Genomic DNA, 7,455 nt, shown 5'->3' on the forward strand with positions numbered 1-7,455 from the left:
CTTTTTCAAATCACTCTCTGCTAATATTTCCTACTTTTAGAAAACCAGAAGCGACCTTTTTAGTTTTCCTTCTAGTTAGAAGGTAGAAGTATTACGGCCCCTTTCAAAGGCAAATTCCTCTTCATTGTAGCCTGGATCCCATCTCATTTTTTCAAGAATTTCACTTCTTGGGGCGCCTGGGTGGCTCAGTGGGTTAAGCGTCTGCCTTCCCCTCAGGTCATGACCCAGAGTCCTGGGATCAAGCCCCACATCAGGTTCCCTGCTCCGTGGGAAGCCTGCTTCTCCCCCTCCCTCTGCCCTTGCTTGTGTTCCCTCTCTCTGTCACATAAATAAATACATAAATAAAAAGAATTTCACTTCTTCAGTTATCTCCTAACTTGAATTATCAATTTCTCCCTCTTCACGGGATTAAATAAATAAATAAATAAATAAGACTACTGGGACGCTTAGGTGACTCAGTCAGTTAAGTGTTGCCTTTCGCTCCTGGGATCAAGTCCCACATCCGGCTCCTTGCTCAGCAGGAAATCTGCTTCTTCCTCTACCTTTGCCTGCCTCTCTCCTGCTAATGCTCTCTCTCCCTCTCTCTCTCTGACAAATAAATAAATAAATAAATAAAATCTTTTAAAAAAATACAAATTTATCTTAAAGCAAAATTCTCCTCTGATGCAGCTCCAGCTCTGACTAGATTTATTTTCGCATTAAAATTTTCTTGAATAAGGGGCGCCTGGGTGGCTCAGTGGGTTAAAGCCTCTGCCTTCGGCTCTGGTCATGATCCCAGGATCCTAGGATCGAGCCCCGCATTGGGCTCTCTGCTCAGCGGGAAGCCTGCTTCTCTTCGCTCTCTCTCTGCCTGCCTCTCTGCCTATTTGTGATCTCTGTCTGTCAAATAAATAAATTTAAAAAAAGTTTAAAAACAAAACAAAAAATAAAATTTCTTGAATGAGTTGTGTACACTTGTTTTATCACCTCTAATTCACTCTTCAAACTCCATTGATACTGCTTTTCTAAGGGTCATCAAAAACCTCCAAGACAAACCTTATCTTCATTTTACTCAACATTTCAGCAACATTTAACATGAACACTACCCTTTTGAAACACAAGCCTCTCTCGGCTTTCAGGATGCCTAGCTCAACTGATGCAACACTTATGCCAGTAGTTACACTTTATAAGTCTCAGATGGCTTATCCTCTACTGAGCCATTATATGTTGGAGTGCTTCAGGGTTTACCCAAGGTGTAGTCTTCTTATGGATACTTTCTCCTTTGACCTAGGTGATCTCCTCTAAAACCATAGCTTCAAGTTGTATCTCCAGCCTGGATATTCTCCCTGATTATCAGAACTTTTGATGTGTAAAGCAATGCTCATCAAACTTTTAGATGCATAGGACATAACTAAGGAAACTTTAGAATGAGAATTCTGATTCAGTTGGGGTGGGGAATGAAATGCTGTATTTCTAAAATGCTTCAGTTGTTAAAGATGCTCCTAGTCTGTGAACCACAATTTGAATGGCAAGACTGTAATGTTCATTTGTGTGCTGCCTTTTCAATATCTATCCATCTCTGTATCCATCAGTTCCTAATAATCTGATGATCTGTGTGGTCCCAATGAAACTGACTCTATCCTTGGGTCAACCATCATATACCATTATTTGTCCACACTGGTCTTGGAATGTAAACAGATCCAGTCAGACCTTTGCAGGGAATTCTCTTTCCTGGAGTTTTATTAACAACTCCCTTAGAACCAAAAGAAGAATCTGTTTTAGGAGAGAGTTAAAAAAAAATCCATGATGATATTAATTAACCCGTGGAAATTAAGATTGAGGGGACACCTGGGTGGTTCAGTAGGCTGAGTATCCAACTGTTGATTTAGGCTCAGGTCATGATCTCAGGGTTGGGAGATGGAGTCCCGCATTTGGCGCTGCACTGGGCATGGAGTCTGCTTAAGATTCTGTCTTTCCCTCTCACCTTCTCCCACCACACGTATTCTTGCGTGTGCACTCTCTCTCAAAAAATTAATTAATTAATCAATTAAAATTAAAGCTGGTGGGGGATGGGTAAAAAATAAAATTAAATAAAATTAAAAACTCAGTTCCTCAGTTGCAATACTCATATTTCAAGTGTTCAAAAGCCCTATGTCGCTTTGGCTACCCTTTGCGACAGTGCAGATATAGAATATTTGTATCATCACAGAAAGTTTGATTAGTGCTACCCTGTTTATTACCATATTTGTTCCCTTCTTTTCATTTAATTATTTACTTATTTATTAACTGACTTGAAAAATGTACTGTCTGAAGGCAGGGTTTTGCTTTTTTAAAGATTTTATTTATTTATTTGACAGAGAGAGACACAGCAAGAGAGGGAACACAAACAGGGGGAGTGGGGGAAGGAGAAGCAGGCTTCCTGCCAAGCTGGGAGCCTGATGCTGGGCTCAAGACCCTGAGATCGTGACCTGAGCCAAAGGCAGACGCTTAACAACTGAGCCACCCAGGAGCCCAAGGCAGGTTTTTTTTTTTCTTTTTAAATATTTTATTTATTTGACAAAGAGAGGGAGTGTACATGCAGGGGGAACAGCAGAGGGAGAGGGAGGGTGAGGGAGAGGAAGCAGCAGACTGTGTTCTAAGCAATGAGCCCAGTGTGAGGCTTGATCCCAGGACCCTGGATCATGGCCTGAGCCAAAGGCAGATGCTTAACTGACTAAGCCACCCAGGCACCTCTGAAGGCAGGAATTTGTATATGTTCTGTTCTTTTCTATATTCCCAGTATCTAGAAAAGTAAGTTACACACAACGTGCCCTCAATAAATAATTATGAAATAACTGATCGCCTCCCTCATTAGAATGTATGCTACATGAGGAAGGAAACCCTGTGTGTACTTTTCACTACAGTATCCCTAGTACCAAACTCAGGATATTCCTTCCTGCTATCCTCAAGACCTTTCCTACTTTGGCTCTGCCAACCTTTTCTTTTTTTTTTTTTTTTTAAGGTTTTGTTTATTTATTTGCAAGATAGCAAGAGAGAGAACGAGAGATAGCACAAGTGGGAATGGGGGGCAGGGAGAAAGAGAAAAAGACTTCCTGCTGAGCAGGGGGTCTGACACCAGATTCAATCCCATGACCCCAGGATCAGATGCTTAACCGACTGACCCACCCGGTGCCCCAGCTCTGCCTACCTTTTAATGCCTTTTCCCTTCAATAATATTGGAATATTTGAATTCCAATTCAAATATTGAAATATTTGAATCCTGAAACTCATCAAGTTCCCTCTCCTCTCTGGGCTTTTGTAATTCAGTTCCTTAATCTGGGTAACACTTATTCCCTATCAAGCATGTGGGGCCAGCATTATTACTTATAGGTGTTAGTAGTGAGTGTCCCAGAAGATGGCAAATTGAAATGCCAGTATCAGTTGATTTATGCTAGATTGATATACTCTTTCTTTGTTTTTATTTTCTAGATTGGAGGGTTTTTTTGTTTGTTTGTTTTTGTTTTAGAATTTTAACTCTCTGATAGTAACTCTCTCATACTGTTGAGAGTCTTGAAATAAAGTCAACAAGAGTGGACCAACAGAGAAAAAAGACTTTATTTAGGTGCTAGCAGAAGGATCAGTCTGAATATAAGACTACTCTGTTGTCTGGAAGTTAGCAGAAGTTTTATAAGTTCTGGCATTTAGATTGGTCATGAGAAAAAAAAGGAACAAGGAAATGAAAATGTGATATGTGGGGCCATGCAAATCCTTCATTATTAGCTTTTAGAAGTAGATGTTGTCATGATACGCAAGGGCAGGAAAGTACATTCTGCAATTTGGAGTTAGAAAGGAAAACCATGGTTCCTGGGTGGCTCAGTGGGTTAAAGCCTCTGCCACGGCTCAGGTCATGATCCCAGGGTCTTGGGATCAAGTCCTGCATTGGGCTATCTGCTCGGTGGGGAGCCTGTTTCCTCCTCTGCCTCTCTGCCTACTTGTGATCTCTTTCAAATAAATAAAATATTTTTTTAAAAAAAGAAAGGAAAACCAACAATTTAAACAAGTCCAGATTACATTCACAATTTAGAATTTATCAAGAGAATTTACAAGTAGGGGCTTGTAGTTCTTGTAAGGATTGAGAAAAAGATCTTCGTAATTTACAGAACTATAATGTTGAACACCAAAAAACACCAAAATACATTATATATGCAACCACACATGTTTTGTTTTCATCATGTGTACATGGCAAAATGTGAACTAGAGGTATCCCCCAGAACTTTCTCAGGAGGTCTCTCTTTTTGCTGGGAACAGGTTGTTGTGAGCTTGTATAATCTTTGAAAGCTCAGTTAAGCAAGATAATTTATTCAGTTGATTAGGATTTCTTATAGTAAATAACCAAATCAAATGAACCAAATTCCAAAGTTCATAGGCTGCTCTAAATGAAAACCACTGATAGAAAGCAAGACAAATTTTGTAAAAAATGACATTACAAGGGCACCTGGGTGGCTTAGTTGGTTGGACATCTGACTTTTTTTTTTTAAAGATTTTTTATTTATTTATTTGAGAGAGAGAGACAGTGAGACAGAGCATGAGCGAGGAGAAGGTCAGAGAGCAAAGCAGACTCCGCGAAGCAGACTTCCCATGGAGCTGGGAGCCCGATGTGGGACTCAATCCCGGGACTCCAGGATCACGCCCTGAGCCGAAGGCAGTCGTCCAACCAACTGCGCCACCCAGGCGTCCCGACATCTGACTCTTGATTTCAGCTTAGATCATGATCTCATGGGTCCTGGGATCAAGCCCTACATAGAGCGCTGCATCAGGCCCTGTTTATCTTCTCCCTTCCTCTCTCTCTAAAATAAATAATTAGATCTTTAAAAAATGACATTACAGAATAATTAAGATTTAATCAAACTACAAATTGAGACCTCTGGCATTAATGAATCAGAAGTGAGGTATCTTTTAAAATGATAAAGAATAACACTCAAGAAAGCTTATTTTTCCCATAAAAGCAAACATTTTTATAAATATTTTTATTGAGACTTAATGGACATATAAAATTATGTAACATTAAGGTATACAATGAGCTGATTAGATATTTTATAGATTGCAATTATGATTACCATCTTAGCTGACACCTCCATCACATCACATAATTAACATTTCCTTTTTGTGGTGAGAACAATTAAGATCTAGTGGCACCTGGGGGGACCCAGTCGGTTGGGTGTCTGCCTTCTGCTCCATTGTGATCCCAGAGTTCTGAGATCAGGTCTACATTGGGCCCTCTGCTCAGCGGAGAGCCTGCTTCTCCTTCTGCCTGCTCCTCCCCCTGCTTATACTGTTTCTCTTTCTGTCAAGTAAATAAATAAAATCTTTATAAAAAAAGAGAACAACTAAGATCTAGTCTTTTAGCATCTTTGATGTTTGTAATATGGTATTATAAAAGCAAACTATTTTATAATTCTGCAGCATGTTTAAGAAGATAACTATATTTGGTTTTAGAAAAGAATATCTAGTAAGTTTCAGGTATGAATTATACATCAAATATGATTTACTTACATATCAAAAATAAGTACATGTGATTTTTCATGGCACAGCATTTATAAGGATTCCTATGTTTCTGACTGTGACCAATTCAAGATGTAAAGTGGAATAGATTTCTCAGAAGCAGAGGCCTACTGGGTGCGTGGGTGACTCAGTTGGTTAAGTATCTGCCTTTGGCTCAGGTCATGATCCCAGTATCCTGGGATAGAGTCCTGCATCCCATCAGGCTCCCTGCTCAGGAGGGAATTTGCTTCTCTCCCTCTGCCCCTCTAATGGTCCTCTCTTGCTCTTACTCTCAAATAAATAAATAACATCTTTCAAAAAAAAAAAAAAGCGGAGGCCTATTTTGTGGGAATGGAAACTTGTAAATATGGGGTGAGTGTGTGTGTGTGTATGTTTGTGCAGGCGTGTGCACAGGACTTGAATCACTAAAAATAAAGCCGTTTACATAGGAAAGGAAATCCCACCAGTTGTCTGACAATCTAAAGGTGAGGCAAATATAGATGAAATAGTCTGGTACATAAACCACTTTAATCAGGTTGGCAGTCTACTCCTGACTTGTCTCCCCACACCCCACCCCCATTAAAGTCATTTGGTATATGCTGTTAAAGTATATATATATTAGAGGGGCGCCTGGGGGCTCAGTGGGTTAAAGCCTCTGACTTCGGCTCAGGTCATGATCCCAGGGTCCTGGAATCGAGCCCCACATCGGGCTCTCTGCTCCATGGGGAACTTGCTTCCTCTTCTCCCTCTGCCTGCCTCTCTGCCTACTTGCGATCTCTGCCTGTCAAATAAATAAAATCTTTAAAAAAATGAAGTATATATATTAGAAACAGGAAATAGGGATGGGGCTTAGGCAGGTTTTTGCCAACTAACAGTGTAAGGCGATATGGGCACTGGCTTCACCCATCAAGAACTCTGGCTTTGTGGTTTTTTTTTTTAAGATTTTATTTATTCATTTCACAAGACAGAGATCACAAGTAGGCAGAGAGGCAGGCAGAGAGAGCGGGGGAGGCAGGCTCCCCGCTGAGCAGGAAGCCCAGTGCGGGGCTCCATCCCAAGACCTTGACCTGAGCCGAAGGCAGAGGCCTTAACCCACTAAGCCACCCAGGCGCCCCCTGGCTTTGGTTTTTAAACCACAAACTCTTTCCAGACAAAACTGACAAGCGGCTCAATAAAGTTTTGTGGAAGATGTATGGTCAGAAAATCAGGTTTGACATCAGGCTTGATAGACTTAGAGCACATTTTGATTGTACTTAGTTTCATAAAAACGGGTCAGTAAGGGCAGAACCCACGTATGATCATCTCTCTTCAGATTCTCAAAAGCATGAGTACCGGTTTTACCCAGTCGCACAGTTCTGCAAATAAGAATAGCACAGTAAGCGTGTTCAAGAGTGTGACAACCACGAATACTAGTGATTGAAACCTGTGCTTTATCTTTACAGGCTTCAAAAAACCAAAGCTTTGTGTGAACACCTGTCCCGACTAAATCTAATAGAATATCTACAAATTCTTGTCGACTCCCGTGCGCCCGCACACAAGGTGCAAGTGTAAGGATAAGGTGAAGCCCTGGATTTTTTTTGGAAGCACTGGAGTGCAGGGCAGGGGAAGAAAAGAGAAGGGCCAATTGCCTACCGTTTTCTTTACACTGGCCCAAGTCAAAGATTAAACGTATTTGAAATCGAGGTAGCAGAGAGCGCTACCCGCAACCCACAGAGGGACCAGCGGCGAAGGATTTCCAAGACCATCACCGCCGCTGGGGGAGTTGGTGGCTTTATTAAGAGACATCCCGGGGAAGGGCCAGCGGTCGCCGCCTGGGGGCGCCGCCGCTTCCCCGCGAGGTGCCCACCCGCGGTGCGCGCACGCGAGGCCTCCCACCGCGCCTGCGCTGAGGGTGTACGCTGGCTTGCTTTTCCCCGACGCCAGCCGTCCGGGCCCGGGTGAAAAACTGCGTGACAC

Source organism: Neovison vison, chromosome 3, assembly GCF_020171115.1.
Source record: "Neovison vison isolate M4711 chromosome 3, ASM_NN_V1, whole genome shotgun sequence".
Taxonomy (NCBI): domain Eukaryota; kingdom Metazoa; phylum Chordata; class Mammalia; order Carnivora; family Mustelidae; genus Neogale; species Neogale vison.